Raw genomic sequence first — 21253 nt, 5'->3', positions numbered from 1 at the left:
TGGGAGGAGTTAGGCGTAGTAGCTCAAGCCTGTAATCCCAGCACTTTGGGAGGCCGAGGCGGGTGGATCACGAGGTCAGGAGTCTGAGACCAGCCTGACCAACATGGTGAAATCCTGTCTCTACTAAAAATACAAAAAATTAGCCTGGCATGGTGGCGGGCGCCTATAATCTCAGCTACTTGGGAGGCTTAGGCAAGAGAATTGCTTGAACCCGGGAGGCGGAGGTTGCAGTGAGCTGAGATCGTGCCACTGCACTCTAGCCTGGGTGACAGAGCGAGACTCTGTCTTGAAAATAAATAAATAACTAAAGGGAGGAATTTGTTCTAATTAGTTTATGACACATGCTTGGAATTATGTTCTCTTGAGTGTTACTACACCACACATACTTGAAGGCAAGTTCCCGAGATGCTTATGAATAGGTGAGTCACAGAGTGATGCGTAAGTCCAGACAGCTGTCAGGAACTGCCTTCTGGTCAGTGGCTGTAGGAGCTGGGATAGTCATAAGCAGGGCCATTCAATTACTGCCAAAGAAGGCTTAAGGGAGCCAAGCCATCTTTTGTGCCCCATAAACCAAGTGGCAAAGGTTCCAAGTGAACCTTGGCATTTGTAGTATCTCAGCGGGCAGTTGGGTTGATGGCTTCTTTGTACTCTAATTCTTTTTTTTTTTTTTTTTGAGATGGAGTCTTGTTCTGTCATTCAGACTGTAGTGTAGTGGCGTGATCATGGCTCACTGCAGCCTCAAACCCCCAGAGTCAAGTGATACTCCTACCTTAGCCTTCCGACTAGCTGGGACCAGAGGCACACGCCATGACGTCCAGATAATTTTTAAATGTTTTGTAGAGAGGAGTCTCCCTATGTTGCCCAGGCTCGTCTCAAATTCCTAGCCTCAAGTGATCCTCCTGTCTCAGCCTCCCAAATTGCTGGGATTACAGGTGCGCGTCACTGCACCCAGCCTGTACTCTAACTTTATTTCTTTCCTGGGATGCTAACAATAATTCCTGGGTCTAGTAGTGGCTGTAAGGACTAGGCATGTATAATAGTGTCCTAAAAATACATTTACTTAGTCATTACTTTGACAAGTATTTACTGATGGTGTACTATGAATGGGAATAGGCTGGGCAGGGTGACCTACACCTGTAATCCCAGAGTTCTTTGAGGCCAAGGCAGGAGAATCATTTGAGACCAGGAGTTTGAGACCAGTCTCAGGAACATAGCAAGACTGTCTCTACACAAACATAAAACAATTAGCATAGTGTGGTGGTACACACCTGTAGTTCCAGATACTTAGGTGGTAAAGCAGGAAGATCCCTTGAGCCTAGGAGTTCAAGGCTACAGTGAGTTACAATCATGCCACTGTACTCCAGCCTGGGTGACAGAGCGAGGTCTTGCCTCTTAAAAAAGAGAGAGAGAGAGAGAAAAAAAAAGGGATAAAAATATGGCTGGTACATAGTTCCTACCCATGTCAGGTGAGATGGATATGTCTAGTATTAATTACAGCAATATAGGAATGCTAAAATAGGATTTTACCTGAGATTCTACAGAACCTACAGAAGAAAAACCCTTAGTAGTGAGCTAAGATCACGCCATTGCACTCCAGCCTGGGCAATAAAGCAAGACTGTCTTGGGGAAAAAAAAAAAAGAAAAAAGAAAATTAAGAAAAACCCCTAATCTTGCTCATAGAAATCAGATGGAATCTTGCTCTGTTGTCCAGGCTGGAGAGCAGTGGCATGATCTCGGCTCACTGCAACCTCCACCTCCCAGGTTCAAGTGATTCTCCTGCATCAGCCTCTAGAGTAGCTGGGACTACAGGCATGCACCATCACGCCTGGCTAATTTTGTATTTTTAGTAGAGTTGGGGTTTCACCATATTGTCCAGGTTGGTCTCAAATACCTGACCTCAGGTGATCTGCCTGCCTCGACCTCCCAAAGTGCTGGGATTACAGGTGTAAGCCACCATGCCTGGCCCAAGCTGAGTCTTAAAGGACGAATAACAAGAGTCCACATAGGGCTGGGCAAGGACATTCTAGGCAGAGGAAATTGCAAGCACAAAGGGGTGGAGACTACCAGCAGCATGTGGCTTTGGGGGAACCAGTTTTCTTGAACTCAGGCTGTTTGGGAGGCATGGAGTAAGATGAGGATGAAAAAGTAGGCAAATCGTGAAGGGTGTGTACATATATTATGGTGAGTGCTCAGGCAGTCACAGGGAGGTTATGGGGATTGGAAGGGAATGTTTAAAAATAGCTGGAGGCGAGGTGGAAATTAAAGGGTGGGATTTAGGTAAGAAATGTTAAGGAGCTGAATAAGGCAGTGTGGCAAGCAAAGAGCAAACATGACAGATTTGAGAGTTACTTGAGAGGTAGAATTGATAGCACTTCACTGGTTAGATTGACTGCGGGTCATGAGAGAAAGGGTGGTGTCAAGGATGCCACCCTAGTTTCTGGTGAGTCCTCTTGGTTGCGTGGTGGCGCTGTGACTCATGTCTCACAGACCTTATAATAGGAGGTTGGATCACCCTGGCACCATCTCCAACACAGTTTGATTAACAAAGTGCTAAAAAGAACTAAACCACCACAACAAGAATAGCAGGCTAGTGAGTTTCCAGCAAATGAGAAAATTAGAACATCCCTTACAGATCCGTAACTCATAAATTTCACTATGGATGAGCTCAAGATAGGCAATTCTCCACTAGTTGAGGAGTCTATGAATTTCAAGGGGGACAATTTAAGCCTAAAACTGAAAACAAATTTGATTAACCTTCTTTTTTTTTTTCTTTTTTTTTTTTTTAAACAGAGTCTTACTCTGTCACCAGGCTGGAGTACAGTGGTGCAATCTTGGCTCACTGCAACCTCCGCCTTCGGGTTCAAGCCTCCCGAGTAGCTGGGACTACAGGCGTGCGCCACCACACCCGGCTAATTTTTGTATTTTTAGTAGAGATGGGATTTCACCATGTTGGCCAGGATGATCTCGATCTCCTAACCTGGTGATCCGCCTGCCTTGGTCTCCTAAAGTACTGGGATTACAGGTGTGAGCTACCGTGCTCCGCCAATAAATTTGATCCAACTTCTATACTCCATGCACATAATCAATTGTCCCTTTGTGTAACGAGTGTAGTATGGATTTACATAACATCCTAGAAATAAATGTGGTAGTTCCACTGGGATAATGTGATGAGACTGATTTTCCTGGAGTGCCCTACCTTCCTTATTTGTTCTACCGAATAAATTCCTGTGTGTGATTCAAGGCCCAGTTCACATCCTGCCTTCAGGAACCTGCCCCATATGATGTCAGCCTGCGTTTAGCTCCCTTGCCCTGACTTCCTCTGCAGCAATTTGGGGTTTATTGTAGGCTGCCTCGAATATCTCATTTTCATTTTCTCTGAGTCCCCAGGACTCATCTTATTTACCTGTTGTGGTCCTCTTGAAATTTCAAGTTTCTAGCCTCTACCTTTCTCTCTCTCTCTCTTTTTTTTTTTTTTTTTTTTAAGAGACAGGGCCTAGCTCTGTTGCCCAGGCCAGAGTGCAATGGCGCAATCATAGCTCACTGCAGCCTCAAACTCCTGGGCTCAAGCGATCCTTTTGCCCCAGCCTCTCAAATCTGGGATTACAGGGATTACAGACATGAGAAACACTGTTCCCAAGCCTTTTTTTTTTTTTTTTAACAGAGGATTAAAAAAAAAAATCAATCAATGATATTTAACAGTGTAAACAAATATACAGTAAGTGTATTGTGAGGATTAAAAGACCAAAGGGTGGGGGAATTGTAACTATACTATCATAAGGTTCTTAAACTGTAAGTGCAGTAGTGTAATATTCTTTGAAGGCAGACTATTGTAAATAAAATATGAACATTGTAAACCCTAGAACAACCACTATTTCTTTAAATTGACAGATAAAATTGTATATGTTTATTGTGTACAACATGATGTTTTGAAGTGTATATACACTATGGAATGGTTAAATCTAGCTAATTAACAAATGCAGTATACACCATGTAGTCATTTTTGTGGAGACAACACTTAACATCTACGCTTTACTTTTGTATTTCTGTCACCTGCAGGGTAGCAAGAATTACGTTCCACCTGCACTTATACCTGACATGTGCCCACTTGTTGATGAAACATATGTTTACTCTGTGCCAAGCACATAATCCAGCCCCAATCTGCCTCCTTGACTTCATCTTCTCCTCGTCCATGAGGTTCCAGCCATAGTCACTTGTTTCCACCTTGGGGCCCTTCCACCTGCTCTTCTGGTTGCCTGGAATGCCCCTTACCCAGAACTTTCTTCTTTTCAAAAAATTGTTTTTCTTTTATTTTTATTTTTCACTCCTCTCAGCTCATATCTATCCAGAACTTATTTTTATTTTTATTTTTTGAGACGGGGTCTCACTCTGTTATCAAGGCTGGAGTGTAGTGGTGTGATCTTGGCTCAGTGCAACCTTCGCCTACCAGGCTCAAGCCATCCTCCCACCTCAGCCTCCCGAGTAGTTGGGACTACAGACATGCAACACCACACCTGGCTAATTTTTGTATTTTTAGTAGAGACAGGGTTTCGCCATGTTGCCTGGACTGGTCTTGAACTCCTGAGCTCAAGTGATTTGCCCACCTCGATCTCCCAAAATATTGGGCTTACAGGCATGAGCTGCTATGTCCAGCCCAGAACTTTCAATATCAGGTTTCCTTAATCTCATTTCCTCAGGGAAACCTTCTGTGATCAGTCTCCCATATTATTATCTAAAATAAAGCCAGGTGTGGTGGCTCACAAATGTAATCTAATGCTTTGGGGGTCCAAGGCAGGAGGATTGAAGCCAGAAGTTTGAGACCAATCTGGGCTACATAGCAAGACCCTGTCTCTAAACAAACAAACAAACAAACAAACAAACCATATATATATATAAAAATTAGCTGGGTATGGCTGGGCAGGGTGGCTCACACCTGTAATCCCAGCACTTTGGGAGGCCGAGGAGGGCAGATCACGAGATCAATAGATGGAGACCATCCTGGCCAACATGGTGAAACTCCGTCTCTACTAAAAATACAAAAATTAGCTGGGTATGGTGGTGAGCACCTGTAGTCACACATGCTCAGGAGGCTGAGGCAGAAGAATCGCTTGAACCCGGGAGGTGGAGGTTGCCATGAGCCAAGATCACGCCATTGAACTCCAGCCTGGCAACAGAGTGAGATGCCATCTTAAAAAAAAAAAAAAAAAAAAAAAGGCTGGGCTTCGTGGCTCATGCCTGTAATCCCAGCACTTTGGGAGGCCAAGGTGGGTGGATCACAAGGTCAGGAGATCGAGACCATCCTGACCAACATAGTGAAACCCCATCTCTACTAAAAATACAAAAATTAGCCAGGTGTGGTGGTGCATGCCTGTAATCCCAGCTACTTGTGAGGCGGAGGCAGGAGAATCCCTTGAACTAGGGAGTTGGAGGTTGCAGTGAGCCGAGATCATGTCACAGCACTCTAGCCTGGCAACACAGCGAGACTCTGTCTCCAAAAAAAAATAATAAAATAAATAAATAAATTAGCTGGGTGTGATGGTGAGTCTGTAGTCTCAAGTACTTGCAAAGCTGAGGCAGGAGAATTGCTTGAGCCCAGGCATTTGAGGTTGCACCAAACTATGTTCATGCCACTGTACTTCAGCCTGGGCAATAGAGTGAGAACATGCCAAAAAAAAAAAAAAAAAAAAAAAAAGCAAATCAACTCTCTTGTTTAATTGTTTATGGTCCAGGTCCCCCTATCTGGATGTAAACTACACGAGGGCAGCATTATGTTGCCTAACTCTTAGCAGGTGCTCTGTAGGTACATTTCGAATGGATGAATATGCTGTTAGATGCACAGGCACCTGTGCTAGAGTTCACAGACTTTGTGGAGAAGACACGTAGTAAGTACCTTTGTGTAACAAATACAACAAATGAAATAGTGCATGTAGAAACATGGTGACTTAGCTGGGCGTGGTGGCTCACACCTGTAATCCCAGCACTTTGGGAGGCCAACATGGGCAGATCACTTTAAGTCTGAAGTTGGAGACCAGCCTGGCCAACATGGCAAAACCCCGTCTCTACTAAAAACACAAAATTAGCCGGGCGTGGTGGCACTTGCCTGTAATGTCATCTACTTGGGAGGCTGGGACAGGAGAATCGCTTGAACCCGGGAGGCGGAAGTTGCAGTGAGCCGAGATTGCACCATTGCACTCCAGCCTGGGCGACAAGAGTGAAACTCCATCTCAAAAAAAAAAAAAAAAAGAAGAAGAAATATGGTGACTTATACCAAAGAAGGGTAATTTAGAATTTAGTCTATGGGTTCCAGGGAGGGTCTCTTTCAACCTAGCAAAGTTTAAGTGGAGTCCTGAAGGATTTCACAACTCCTTTACCCACTGCTAAATAGGAACCAGTTTTCTTGTGCTTTATGCTACCTGGAATCTCCTTCAGTTTTGACTCCTAGGACAAGATCTTTGGTTATTGATGGGATACAGAGGTAATCCTTCTAGTGATTTTAAGGCACTCAGTACTTTTAAGGTATATCACAAACAAATAGTCCGTTTTAGTTCATAATAAATAATAATGCTTCACTCCAGCCATTTCACCATCATATTTATTAATGGAACTCAGCATTACAACTGTTCACGCATTCATTTAACTCCCACAAATGTTAAGCTGATGCCACGATCTACTGACAAATCCCGTTACTTGGTCTCCTCTTTTATGCTGAGGCAGTTAACCTTCATGCTGTTGTGGTTGTTTGTTCCACTGCTAAAGCACCGGTGAGTTAGAATTTAATTGGAGAGAGTTTTTTTCCTTCTCATGTTTTGTGATACTGATAGTGAAGCACTTTCTCAGAAGCATTTTTGGGTTGCTATGCTGATGATCTACTTTAAAAAATGGTCTCTTTAGTTATTCAACTCAAACTTGCACTTCATATCAAAAATGTCACTGCCACATGGCTGATGGATAAATACTTCATTGCTAGGAGCAGAGCCAAATAAACAATCACAGCTTTCCCTTGCCCTGTTTTATAACCCACTGTAACTATCTCTCCATATATTTATTTCATTGCTGTGAAAATTGATGTTTGCTGATTCAAAGTCTAGTTAGGGCTCATCTCTAGGGTCAACTGAAAAGGTCTTTGTGTTTGGAGAATCAAATTATAATTTCAGCCAGTTTCATCATCTCTTCAGCAGAAAAATGGGTGTGTGACCAGAATGCACACTATGTATGTAGGCTGGAAGGTGGGACTTCATTATTCCAAAGCTGCAGCCAGGCACCAAAGGGCACAAATCAGAGAAGGAATGGGTATTGTTGGAGTCCTCTGTTTTCCAGCCCTCTTTCTTTCTGTGTGACCTTGGACAAATCTCACCTCTCTACACTGCAGCTTCTTCCCTGTGAAATCAAGAGGGTGGATTGGATTATCTGTGGGCTCTGGAAGGCAGCCAGAAAATTTATTGAGGGGGTTGTGGAAATCTCTTATTATGGAAAACTTACTTGGGAGGGTTGCTAGGGGGCTCAGTGGGGTAGCTTTCGGCTGCTTTGAAACCAGTGAGAGAGAAGAGAGAGAATAGAAAATTGTGCTTACTGTGTAAACAGTTAATAGCGCTATCAATTTCGACCTCATTGCCATATAATGGAGATAAGAATCTCATTATTCAGAGACATGCAAATGTAGCGATTTTAGTCTTTACACACAGCCACTTAATCACCATGCCACTCACACTATGTAATTTGCTCTGTGAACTCAGGCACATAAAAAATGTCACCCTAATCACTGCCAGTCATGGCATCACTGAAGACAGCACCAGAATAATAGGTGTTTGAAAGGGGACATGCTGAGGACTGCACTCTTGCAAGGCAAAAACAGAGAGCCTAACATAATGGGCTCTGATTGGCTTTGCAGAGCAACTGGCTGGAAATTGACACGGCTGCCCCCAAAATGGTGGCAAAGTTTGAAGTTGGCCCTAAAAGATCAGTCTTCAAACTGGACTAGTAGGATTGGAAATGAGAGCTCTCAGTGGCCTTGAAGAGAGCCATGTCACTCATTTCCACTATGCCAGACATATAGACCTTTAGGAATTTCTTTGGCCTAGATCTGTGCTGTCCAAGATGGCAGCCACTAGCCACATGTGGCTACTGAGTACTTCTTTTTTTTTTTTTGACAGAGTCTGGCTCTGTCGCCCAGCCTGGAGTGCAGTGGCACGATCTTGGCTCAATGCAACCTCTGTCCCAGGTTCAAGTGATTCTCCTGCCTCAGCCTCCCGAGTAGCTGGGATTATAGGCACCCGCCACCATGCCCGACTAATTTTTTTTTTTTTAATAGTAGAGACAGAGTTTCACCATGTTGGCCAGGCTGGTCTCGAACTCCTGACCTCAGGTGATCCACCCGCCTCAGCCTACCAAAGTGCTGGGATTACAGGTGTGAGCCACTGCACCCAGCTGCTACTGAGTACTTGAAATATGGTCAGTGCCACTGAGTGTAAATGTAAAATGCACACTGGGTTTCAAAGACTTTGTCCAAGAAAAAAAAAAAAAAAGAAATAAAGAAATGTAAATCAAAAAGAGAATGATAGGCGCAGTGGCTCACGCACTTTGGTAGGCTGAGGAAGGCAGATCATTTGAGGTCAGGAGTTCAAAACCAGCCTGGCCAATGTGGTGAAACCGTCTCTACCAAACATACAAAAATTAGCCGGACATGGTGGCACATGCTAATTAATCCCAGCTACTCAGGTGGCTGAGGCAGGAGAATCGCTTGAACCCAGGAGGCAAGGTTGCAGTGAGCCGAGATCGAGCCACTGCACTACAGCCTGGGCGACAGAGTGAGACTCTGTCTCCAAAAAAAAAAAAAAAAAAAAAAAAAGGTAAAATAGCTCAGTAATAATTTTTATATTGATCACATGTTGAAAAAATATATTGATATATTAGGTTAAATATAATGTATTAAAATTAATTTCTTTTGTTTCTTTTTACTTTTTTAGTGTTACTATTTAGAAAATTTAAAGTTATATGTAGCTCACATTTTGTTTCTGTTGGACAACACCGGCCTACAGAAATGAGATGCTTGCTTTCTCTAGTTGCTAAGAGACTCTATCTTGTTTTTCTTGCTCTCTTTACAAACTCAAGTTCCTTTAAAGATTCTTCACATTGATACAAGGAGCCTGCTTCCTCATTTGCCATTTGGGTGCAGAGTTCTTCCTATTAGCCCACTCATCATGCTCATCATACCTTGCTGCCAACAAGACTCTATGCTGATGACTCGAGGAAAACACGCTCCTCTGGTTGCAAAGAAGGCATTGTTTCTAAAGGCACCTGTCTCATAGCTCTAGATGGATTATGACCCATGGCAGTCACTGGACTGTAAACCTGACACAGGTTTAACCTTCTGATGGAGCTTGGTTTTTGTCCCAGAAAAACTATAAAGGAGAAAAACAGTGGCACATAAAGAACAGCTTATGGTGTAAAGAGAAGCGGGAGTCCTGGGTCGATGTTAGAAGACATGAATGCAAATCCCTGGCTGGCTATTAACTAACTAAGTTTGATTTGGACAAATCACTGTATTTGAGCCTCAGTTTCTCTATCAGATGCCTATAAAATGAACTCAAAAATGCTTTCTTCAGAAAATTGCCCAAGTATTAAATGACCAGCCTGGCCAACATGGTGAAACCCTGTCTCTACTACAAAAAAAAAAAAAAAAAAAAAAAAAAAATTAGCCAGGCATGGAGGCGGGCACCTGTAATCCCAGCTACCCTGGAGGCTGAGGCAGGAGAATCGCTTGAAGCTGGGGCAGAGGTTGCATTGAGCCAAGATCGTATAAGAAAGTAATTGTGGGCTGGGCATGGTGGCTCACACCTATAATCCCAATACTTTGGGAGGCTGGAGTGGGAGGATCGCTTGAGGCCATGAGTTCAAGACCAGCCTGGGTAACATGGCAAGACCTCATCTCTACAAAAAATAAAAAACATAGCCTAGCATGGTGGCATGTGATTGTGGTCCCAGCTACTTGGGAGGCTGAGATGAGAGGATCACTTGAGCCCAGGAGGTTGAAGCTACCGTGAACCACATGTCACTTCACTCCTGCCTTCCAGCCTGGGAGACAGATTGACACCCTGCCAAAAAAAAAAAAAAAAAAAAAAAGAGCTTGTTAATTACAAAGCTTTATTTATGGTGGCAGTTTTATCGTAGAGGGGTAAATCCTGTGGACAGATTGTTGTGTTTGGTCAGAAAAGTGTTTTTTGTTTAGTTGAATGGGAATGCCTCTAGTTTGTCATAGACTTTATCGCTTTTATCTTAATTCTCCTGCCTGGCTGCTGAAGACAGATATGTTTGTGTACCTTGCAAAAATGAGAAGTGCAATGCGTAGTAACACAACTATGTTACTGAGCGTAGCCTGTGTAGTAGGCACTATGTACTAGGTACTATGCTAGATGCTAGCTGACGCAGTTTCTATCCCTGGGAGCTCTCAGCCAGCACATAAATTATAGCACAACCAAGGCCAGATGAACAGACACTTACCAAGTACCTGCTGTGGGCTGGCCACTGTTCTAAGCTACCGGGATAAAATTTGTTCTGCTCAGAACAAATTATATGGGGATTAGGAAGAAAGACGAGCAACTAACTGCCTTGGAGGCGGCTGTTCAAGAGGAAGTGGGGATATTCAAGAAAGAAAAGTAACATTTTTGAGCCAAGACTGGGCCATGTGTAAGATAAGGCACTTGTCATGCACTTTCATCCTCTGAAAACAGCTCTCAGAAGTAGATATTATTATCTTCATTTTGCATGCGGCTTATGAGACCTGCCCAAGGCTACATACAAGGGACAAAGCTAGGATGTGAATCCAGGTCCTTCTTAGTGGGCCTCAGCCCACAGTAAGCCCACTCTGCTTCTCCCAGGGATTAATGAAAGAATGATTAATCACAATTGTTTTATTTCTGTTTGTAGGATTTTCTCTCCTACACCCTAATAAACCCAAAATTTATTTACTATTAAAGTTACAATGAAGTACTTATGAATGCATACAAATTTGTAAAAGTGCTTATTTTTTCAAGAAAATAACCTGATATAATATTAACGACAAGATGAAATAAAGATACGACTCAAGACTTTTGTCCTTTCTTTTTTTTTTTTTTTTTTGAGATGGAGTCTCGCTGTGTCACCCAGGCTGGAGGGCAGTGGCGCGATCTCAGCTCACTGCAAGCTCCGCCTCCCAGGTTCACGCCATTCTCCTGCCTCAGTCTCCCGAGTAGCTGGGACTACAGGCGCCCGCCACCACGTCCGGCTAATTTTTTGTATTTTTTAGTAGAGACGGGGTTTCACCGTGTTAGCCAGGATGGTCTCGATCTCCTGACCTCATGATCCACCCGCCTCGGCCTCCTAAAGTGCTGGGATTACAGGCGTGAGTCACTGCGCCTGGCCTTGTCCTGTTTTAAAGTCACCTTATGGAACAATACATCATGAAATCAATCGTTGTACCTCTAGGAAATTTACCACTGGAGCTCTCTTCCACTGGTGTGGATGTTCTAATTGGTCTCAGGTGGCTGTCTCTGCCATTTTGGTGACTGGCTAGGATCCAAGGGTATTTTTGAAGATGGCACCTGGAATTCACAAAACATGGCTAATTCTTCTGAAAAGAGATGGGACACACAAGTCAAAGAGGAGTCGTAAAAACGTCAGGCATCATTCGGTGCTCCTTCATCTCCTAAGGAGCTTTTCCCAAGACAGGTCTCTGTTCCCGCATTCTTTCCTTCCGCCTGGAGGGTAAGTTCCCGGATGCCGGAGGTAGTTGGTTTGCCCGAGAGCGCTGACCAGCATTGCTTGCTGAGGCAGATGGGTCCGGTGGTGCAATTTTTTTTTTCAGACGGAGTCTTGCTCTGTCGCCAGGCTGGAGTGCAGTGGCACGATCTTGGCTCACTGTAACCTCCGACTCCCGGGTTCAAGTGATTCTCCTGCCTCAGCCTCCTGAGTAGCTGGAATTACAGGCGCCCGCCATCACGCCCAGCTAATTTTTCTATTTTTAGTAGAGACAGGGTTTCACCATTTTGGCCAGGATGGTCTCGATCTCCTGACCTCGTGATCCGCCCGCCTCAGCCTCCGAAAGTGCTGGGATTACAGGCATGAGCCACCGCGCTCGGCCCCGGCGGTACACTTTGCATCCAGCAGTGACCAGGGCTGTTTGTTTACAAAAGCCCAGGGCTCTGGTTCTCCACTGTAGTGTCATTCAGCAATGATTCCTTTGTGACAAACAACCCCGCCCTAACTCCCAGGTGAGTTTGACCCTTTTCTGTTGCTATGCCAACCACAAGGCTCCGCCCCCTTACCCCAGGCTTCCTTGCGATTGGATTTTCCAGTGGGCAAAGGTCAGGAAAGGAGGGTTGCCACGGATCATGCGCAGCGCAGTGGCTTTGGCTGTGGGCTTCCGCCTGTTTGCCTTTCTTCCGCTCTAGGGGTAAAGGTCACTAGGGGCTGGTTCAGACCGCAGGCTGTCGAATCCGCCACACCTAGGTTGGAACTTTCACCACCGTCCCCCGCTCCAGCCACATTCTAGTGAGTTACCTGGGGCAAGTTTAGGTCTAAGCCTCAGATGTTTTCTGCAGATGTAAAAATGTGTATTACCAAGGTTGCGAGATTTTGATGATAGCCGCACGCACTTCTACATTCTTACAACATGCTAGGTGTTTTACTGAGTGTTTTACATATGCCACCTCCATTCATCCTCACAGCAACCCTACAAGATAGGTACGTTTGTCATCCCACTTACAGATGAGGAAACTGAGGCATGGGAAAGTTACAGGACTTTCTCAACATCCAGTAGTTTGTAGATGCAGACCTGAGACATCAAAGCAGTGTGAGTCCAGGAAACACCTTTGGACGGCACATGCTTGTAATCCCAGTGCATTGGGAGGCTGAGGCCGGAGGATTGCTTGAGACCAAGAGTTCCAGACCAACCTGGGCAAAGATAGTGAGACCCCTATTTCTACAAAAAAAAAAAAAAAAAAAAAAAGAAGAAAAGAAACACATGCCATTTTGGGACACAGTAGGTATTTAATAAATTCTGTTTGTTTTTAATCCCATTACTATTATTGGTTCTGGTTTTCATGGCTTCCATGGGTCACTTTGGAAGTGGAGTGAGACAAAACATTTTGGTGAGAGTATGATTTAAGAAAAATATTTTTGGACTGGCTGAGGTGGCTTGTGCCTGTAATCCCAGCACTTTGGGAGGCTGGGATGGGAAAATTGTTTGAGCCCAGGAGTTCCAAACTAGCCTGGGTAACAGTGAGGCCACATTTCTACACAAAATAATTTTTGAAAATATATATGGTTTCGAACTTGAGTAAGGATAGTGTGATTGAATTTAATTTCTCTTTTAACTCCAGCTTATTAAAGCTTAAGATTTTTAACACATTTTGCAGTTTATATTTTTGTATACATTGTTCTTAATGATGAACATTAGTATCTTCTTGTAGGCTTCTTCTAGGCTAAAGTGAGCTAATATGTGTAAATAACTTAAACAAGTTCTTAGTACTGAGTATGTGCTAAATAAGGAAAGTATATATGGAGGGTCCTGAAGGTATGACTGATTTCACCTGGTCCCCAACTCTAATATTTCCTTGTGGGGATGCATTTGTTCCCAGGTTGTCTAGGACCAGTTGAAGCAGTGTACATTTGTACACTGTATTGCCAGTTGCCAGTCCAAGAGTGGGGAGCTTCTTGAGGCTAGAGGTCTTCTTGAGGCCACTTTGCTATTTAGGAAAAAGTTCACAGAGGAGCAAAGCAGCTGCTGACCACCCAGGAGAGGTAGCCTGATGGGAGCCTGCTCAAAGGGGTTTGCAGCCCCTTCTGAAATGCCTGCAGTGGGTTTTTCAATGGAACTAACAGTGTTTTATATGTTAATTGCATATTAGAAATAGAAAATACTTGATCAAAATAAGCAGTAGACTGCTAACGGCGATGCATAAGATGCCAAAGCCAGACTTCCAGGGTCAAATCTCACCTCCAACACTTACCAGCTGTGAGTCCTTGGGCAGCGGCTTAACTTTTGTGCTGCAGCACCTTGTCCGTAAAATGGGGATGATAAAAGTAGCAAGCTACCTCATGGGGCTATCATGAGGATTAAGTGAGCTAGTACACATAATGCTTTTAAAGCAGTGCCTGGTACATGGCTGGATCTCAATAAATGTTATATATAATATATGGGTATATATACATACAAAGAAATTATGTACAGGAATCCTAGTTACACAAACAATGTAAGAGAAAAAAAAAATACACACAGTCTTCTTATTGTAGCTGTGATCTCTTAACCCTGTTTTCTATGTAATGTGACATTTTCATGTCTAACATTTTGCTTAAGGTGATGTTGGCTTAGCTGCTGATTTGTCCAAAGGATCTGTTCCTACTTGTGTCATGAAATCATTTAAATCAAGGACGTAGACGGTGGAGTAGAGAGTTGAGAAAATGAAGACATGCTTCTCTTGGTCTTTCTGCCTTGCTTCTTATGGCAATTGGCACAAAGAAGTATAATTCCATTTCTTTCGAAGTTAATGCTTCCTTTTAGCATATGTGGTGGATGTTGTCCCTTAAGGCAGGGGGCCCCAGAATGTGACTGTATTTGGAAATAGGGTCTTTAAAGAAGTGGTTAAAATTAAATTATGGGTGGGCCCTAATCCAATATGACCTTACAAGAAGAAATGTGGGTATAGACAGGTACAGAGAGAAAACCATCTACAAGCTGAGGAGAGAGGCCCTAGAAGACACCAACCCTGCTGACACCTTGATCTTGGACTTCTAGCTTCCAGACCTGCGGAAGAATAAATTCCTGTTCTTTCGCAACTCTGTGATACTTGGTTGGGCATCTCTAGAAAACTATCACAGCCAGGGTGGGGCTCTAAGCCAGGCAGAGAGAGACCTTAGCATAGTTGAGGCTGGAAGCTTCGGGCAAAGAGGTGAGTGTAGATTTCAGAACTTTGGGACTGCAAGGGGAAAGTCATTTTTAGATGCCTCTCTGGATGAAAACAGAAAATGGGTGGTATGATTGCTCACTTTAAAATAAATTCTTCACTTTACAAATGACTCACTTGTTGTAGCCAAGAGATAGATTAGAAACCATGATAAAAATACTAGGGAATCGGAATTAAAGTCAGTGGAAAAGTATTATTTGTACTGTGAACATCTTCACACAGAATGTTTTAGGGATGTGTTTACCTCAGGAAGGCAGACAACTGGGACCATGTACAAAGGATTAGGCGGGGTCCCTAGAAGGAATTGATTGGAAATACAAGAAGAGCCCTAGACTGAGGACAAGATTATTGCACTCATACCAAAGGGAAAAGGAAATGCTTAACCTTGATTATTTGCTAAGTAGGTTTACTGCCCCTACCTTTGTGTTTCATCTGTATTTAAGTCTTTTATTTATTTTTGAGACGGAGTTTCACTCTTTTTGCCCAGGCTGGAGTGCAATGGCGCGATCTCAGCTCACTGCAACCTCCGCCTCCTGGGTTCAAGCGATTCTTCTGCTTCAGCCTCCTGAGTAGCTGGGATTACAGGTACCTACCACCACGCCCGGCTAATTTTGTATTTTTAGTAGAGACGGTTTCACCATGTTGGCCAGGCTGGTCTCGAACTCCTGACTTTAGGTGATCTGTCTGCCTCGGCCTCCCAAAGTGTTGGGATTACAGGCGTGAGCCACTGGGCCTGGCCCGGTCTTTTCTTTTTCAAATGTTATATTTCCTGGAGATTTAGACTTAGCAGTATGGCTAGGTTCTAGCATGGATTTGATAAACCTGGGACAAGTGGATTGGCAAGGCTAAGGGGATTGAGAGAACACCTAAAATAGATTTTGCCCTCTAGCCATTATTCCAGGATTTGACCACTGATGTCACATCAGACAGGCAGAGAGACAGACACAACTTGCTTTCACAGGACTTCATCTGAAGTCATTATCCTAGTGCTAGGTCTATATTTCATCTGTCTGCTTTTGGAAAGTGCCGAGAAGAAAGGCTTCCTTCTTTCTCCCCACACCCTCCCCCAAGTTTATACTACACATTTTAAAAAATGTTATTTTAAATGATCATACCATAAGTGGGCAAAAGGATGAGTTTCCTTGTTTTAAAGAGTCATTTTTTTTTTTTTTTTTGAGACTGTGTTTCAGTCTTGCCACCCAGGCTGGAGTGAGTGCAATGGCACCATCTCAACTCTCTGCCACCTCTGTCTCTCAGGTTCAAGCAATTCTCCTGCCTCAGCTTCTCGAATAGCTGGGATTACAGACACCTGCCACCACATCTGGCTAATATTTGTATTTTTAGTAGAGGCAGGGTTTTACTGTGTTGGCCAGGCTGGTCTCGAACTCCTGACCTCAGGCGATCCACCCACCTCGGCCTCCCAAAGTGCTGGGATTACAGGCATGAGCCACCGTGCCCAGCTGAGTCACATGATTTTTTAACATTGAGTATGACAGGCGGACATTCTTTCTGGTTCTAATGATTTTTCTTTCTTTCTTCTATTGCAAAATTCTTCTGGGGAATCTCCAGCAGGCAGAAAGCATGAAAACTGTATGATCAGACTGAAGGTTTGACCTTTGAGCTCTGCTGAAAGTATTCACTCAGCCATAGACCATTTTTCTGTCATAACGATTTCCACATAAAAGTTTTCTCCCTGTCCATTCATGAAAAAAGTAACATGCAGGAGGCTGTCTGGGATGGAATGCATTTCATGTGTCAGTCACTGGCGTTTGGTAAGATACTGTCAGTGCTGGCAAGGGGAAGAGAAGAGTGGGTCACTGGCATGAGGTTCACTGCTGGGCGGCCTTTACATGGGACAAGGAAGCTGGGATCAGTCTTGTGCTGAGCATAAGATGCTGCATTACCTTGGTGGTGACAAGCCATCTTACCTCTGGTAAGAAAAAGTTCTATAGCTATGATTATCTTTTTCTAACAGCCTGCTCTTTCTTTAGAAGGTAGCCTTACTGTCTATTGTGTCTACATAAAGGTTTCCCTAGTAAGAGTGAATGAGTAGGTGATTCACACTTAGAATAAGCACTGGGTGTGCTGCCCAGATCTCCCACTTCAGGGCTGAAACTGGCAGTCTGATTGGCTGACAGCTCACACCTGTCTCCTCCTGCTCTCCTACAACCCTAGTGATGAGAAGCCACCTGTCCAAGGTCATTTCCCTTCACATCATGATGTGAGGTCTAAAGGTCCAGCCCCCTTGCTTTATTTTGGGATATTTCTGTAAGGCCATCCTAGCTCAAGGGCTCCCCAGGAGATGGGCAGAGGACCTTGCTGTGACTGTGTTGCCGCCCAACTTCTCCCTCTGCCTTAATCAACAACTTTGGTATCCCCACAGGTGTTGATCCCAAGATCACTTCCCAATAAACCTCCTGGGTGTAAGCCTCCATCTCTGAGTCTGTTTCCCTGGAAACCCAACTTGCAACAATATTTTTCTTAAATATGGCTGTTTTATTTATACCTTTTTTTTTTTTTTTTTTTTTTTTTTTGAGACAGAGTCTCTCTTTGTCGCCCAGGCTGGAGTGCAGTGGCTCGATCTTGGTTCACTACAACTTCTGCCTCCCAGGTTCAAGTGATTCTTCTGTCTTAGCCTCCTGAGTAGCTGGGATTACAGGGACCCGCCACCATGCCTGGTTAATTTTTATATTTTAGTGGAGACAGGGTTTCACCATGTTGGCCAGGCTGGTCTCAAACTCCTGAGTTTAAGTGATCTGCACTCCCCTTGGCCTCCCAAAGTGCTGGGATTACAGGCGTGAGCAACCGCGCCCAACGTTAAGTCTTCTAAATTTGTTGAAGTTGGTTTTATGGCCCAAGATATAGTCTATTTTGGGATGTGTTCCATGGGCACTTGAAAATAATGTGTTTTCTGCTATTGTTGGGTGGAATAGTCTATAAATGTAGATTAGGTCCTATTGGTTAATAGTATTATTAGGCTGGAAGCAGTGGGCCACACCTTTAATCCCAGCACTGGGGGAGGCCAAGGCAGGAGGATTGCTTGAGCCCAGCAGTTTGAGGCCAGCCTGGACAACATAGTGAGGCCCCTATCTCTACAAAAAATAAGATAACATAAATTAGCCAGGTGTGGTGACAGGTGCCTGTAGTTCCAGCTACAAGGGAGGTTGAGGTGGGAGGAACACTTGCACCTGAGAGGTCGAGGCTGCAGAGAGCTGTGATCATGCCACTGCACTCCAGCCTGGGTGACAGAGTGAGACCCTGTCGCAAGGAAACAAACAAAAAAAGTATTCCCGAGTTCTTCTACATCCCTGCCAATTTTCTGTCTACTTGTTCTATCAGTTGTTGAGAGAAGGCATTGAAGTTTATGAGTATTAGTTTGGATTTGTCTATTTATTCTTTCAGTTCTATCAGTTTGTGTTTCACATTTTGCGGCTCTGTTGTTTGTTGCACACACATTTAGGAAGCTATGTCTTCTGGATGGACTAACCCTTTTATCATTATGGAATGTTTTGCCCCATCTCTGGTAATTTTCTTTACTCAGTGGTCTACTTTGTTTAATATTAATATGGCAACTCCTGCTTTCTATTGATTAATGTTTAGATGAGATATATTTTTTCTATTTGTTTACTTTGAATCTACCTATCTAATTATGATTGGAATTTCTTGTAGACACATGTATAGTTGGGTCATGTTTTTTCATCTACTTTGCGAATCTCTGTCTTTTAATTGGTGTGTTAGGTCGTTTACATTTGATATAATTATTGATGTGGTAGGACTTGTGCCTGACATTTTATTTTTTGTTTTCTATATCTTTTGTTTTCTCTCAGTTTTATGTTTCTGTTTTTTTTTCTAACTTCCTATGGGTGATTAAAACTTAGTGCATTTAGGCTGGGCACAGTGGCTCACACCTGTAATCCCAGCATTTTGGAAGGCCAAGGTGGGTGGATCACAAAATCAGGAGATCGAGACCATCCTGGCTAACACGGTGAAACCCCATCTCTACTAAAAATACAAAAAAAAAAAAAAAAAAAAAAAAATTAGCCAGGTGTGGTGGCGGGTGCCTGCAGTCCCAGTTACTCGGGAGGCTGAGGCAGGAGAATGGCATGAACCTGGGAGGTGGAGCTTGCAGTGAGCCGAGATTGCGCCACTGCACTCCAGCCTGGGCAACAGTGCGAGACTCTGTCTCAAAAAAACAAAAACAAAACCAAAAAACAAACAAAAAAAACTTAGTGCATTTAAGTATATCTTTGCATAGTATTTTCAGTGGTTATATATGGTTATACATGTATAACTTATCACAGTCTACTGGTATTGAGATTTTGGCAGTTTCAGTGAAGCATAGAAACCTTACTTCTCCTTATGTCTTTTTACTCTCTATATTTATAAGTTTTTTTTTTTTTTTCTTTTTTTTTTGTGAGACAGGGTATCACTCTGTCACCTAGGCTGAAGTGCAGTGGTGCAATCATGGCTTACTGCAGCCTCTACCTCCCAAGGCTCAGGTGATCCTCCTGCCTTAGCCTCTCAGTAGCTGGGATTACAGATGTGACTCACGGTGTCTGGCTAATTTTTTTGTTTTTAATAAAGATGGGGTTTTGCCATGTTGCCTAGGCTGGTCTTGAATTCTTGGGCTCAAGCAATCCATCTGCCCCGGTATCACAAAGTGCTGGTATTACAGGCGTGAGCCACCGCACCCAGCCCATAACTTTTAAATAGTCCATCTATATGCATTTATAACCACATCACTGTTATGTTTGCTTTAGCTATTTAAAAAAATCTGGAAAACTTAAGTGGAGAAGAAAAATACATTCTTTTTCTCATAATTTTACTGTTTCTTCCTGATGTTCCAAGATTACTGCTTTTATCATTTTTTTTTTTTTTTTTTTTTTTTTTTTTGTGACGGAGTCTCACTCTGTCACCTAGGCTGGAGTACAATGGCATGGTCTCAGCTCACTGCAACCTCTGCCTCCTGGGTTCAAGTGGTTCTCTCACTTCAGCCTCCTGAGTAGCTGGGACTACAGACGTGTGCCACCACACCTGGCTATTTTTTTTGTATTTTTAGTAGAGACAGGGTTTCACTATGTTCCAGGCTGGTCTCGAACTCCTGACCTCGTGATCTGCCCACCTCGGCCTCCCAAAGTGCTGGGATTACAAGCATGAGCCACTGCGCCTGGCCTAGCCCTTCTTTTAGCTTATGTCTGATGGTGACAAATTCTCTTAGTTTTCTTACATCTGAGAATGTCTAAATTTTCCCTTTATTCCTGAAGATATTTTCTCTGGATATAGAATTCTGGATTGATAGTTCTTTCCTTCCAGCACTTGACAAACACTGTGCCACTTCCTTCGGGCTTCCATGATTTCTGATGAGAAGCCTGTTGTCATTAGAATTGTTTTCTCCTATGTGTAAGGTGTTATTTCTGTTTTACTGCTTTCAATACTTTTTTTTTTTTTTTTTTGTCACAAACCGTGGATGAGACTTAATTTAATAATTTTTTCTTTGTCTTTAGTTTTCTCAAGTTTGACTATGATGTGTCTTGGCATGGATTTCATTTGGTTTTTCCTGTTGAGGTGCATTGAGCTTCTTAAATCTCTAGATTTACATCTTTTGCCAGACTTGAGATATTTAGCCATTATTTCTTCAAATACTTTTTCAGCTCCATCCTCTTTCTTTTCTTCTGGGACTCCAATGATATTAATGTTAGATTTTAAAATAATCTATAGATCCCTATTGCTTTATTAATATTTGGGAGGTGGGGTATCTATTTTCTTTCTGTTGTTCAGACTGGATAATTTCTGGTTATCTATCTTCAAGTTCACTGTTTATTTCTATTGTCTCTTCCATTCTGCTGTTGAGCTCGTCCACTGAGTTTTTAACTTTTATTGTTGTACTTTTCAGTTCCAAATTTCCATTTGATTCTTTAAATCTTCTATTTCTTTGCTGAGATTTTCTATTTTTTTCATTTGTTTAAATATGGTTATTATAGCTAATTGAAACATATTTATAATAGCTGTTTACAAATATTTGTTAGATAATTCTAATGTCTCTGTGATGTCACTGTTGGCACCTATTGGTTATATTTTTAAATAAGTTAAGAATTTTCTTGTTCTTACTACGATGAATGATTTTTTTTTATCAAAACCTGGACATTTGGGTATTGTGTTATGGGACTCTGGATCTTATTTAAGCCTTCTGTTTTACCTGGCTTCCTCTAATACTACTCTGGCTGGGGATGAGGGAATCACCTCTTTATTAATGCCAGGTGGGGTAGAAATCCAGGTTCCCCGCTCAGCATCCTCAGGACAGAAAGGGCTCCTTATTA

General features: G+C 43.0%; 1 long non-coding RNA gene across 1 annotated transcript; it reads right to left on the bottom strand.

Annotated features, from left to right (window-relative positions):
* Positions 1-6571: 6571 nt before the first annotated feature.
* On the bottom strand, positions 6572-12759 carry LOC110740739. The gene is made up of 2 exons (XR_002515775.2): positions 11452-12759; positions 6572-7374 (listed from the first exon to the last, which is right to left on the bottom strand). It is a non-coding gene; the product is annotated as an uncharacterized LOC110740739 (long non-coding RNA).
* Between the last annotated feature and the right edge of the window lie 8494 nt (positions 12760-21253).

The sequence above is a fragment of the Papio anubis genome, chromosome 9 (genome assembly GCF_008728515.1).
Source record: "Papio anubis isolate 15944 chromosome 9, Panubis1.0, whole genome shotgun sequence".
In the NCBI taxonomy this organism is placed as follows: Eukaryota; Metazoa; Chordata; class Mammalia; order Primates; family Cercopithecidae; genus Papio; species Papio anubis.
This window is presented reverse-complemented; position numbering and strand designations above follow the sequence as displayed.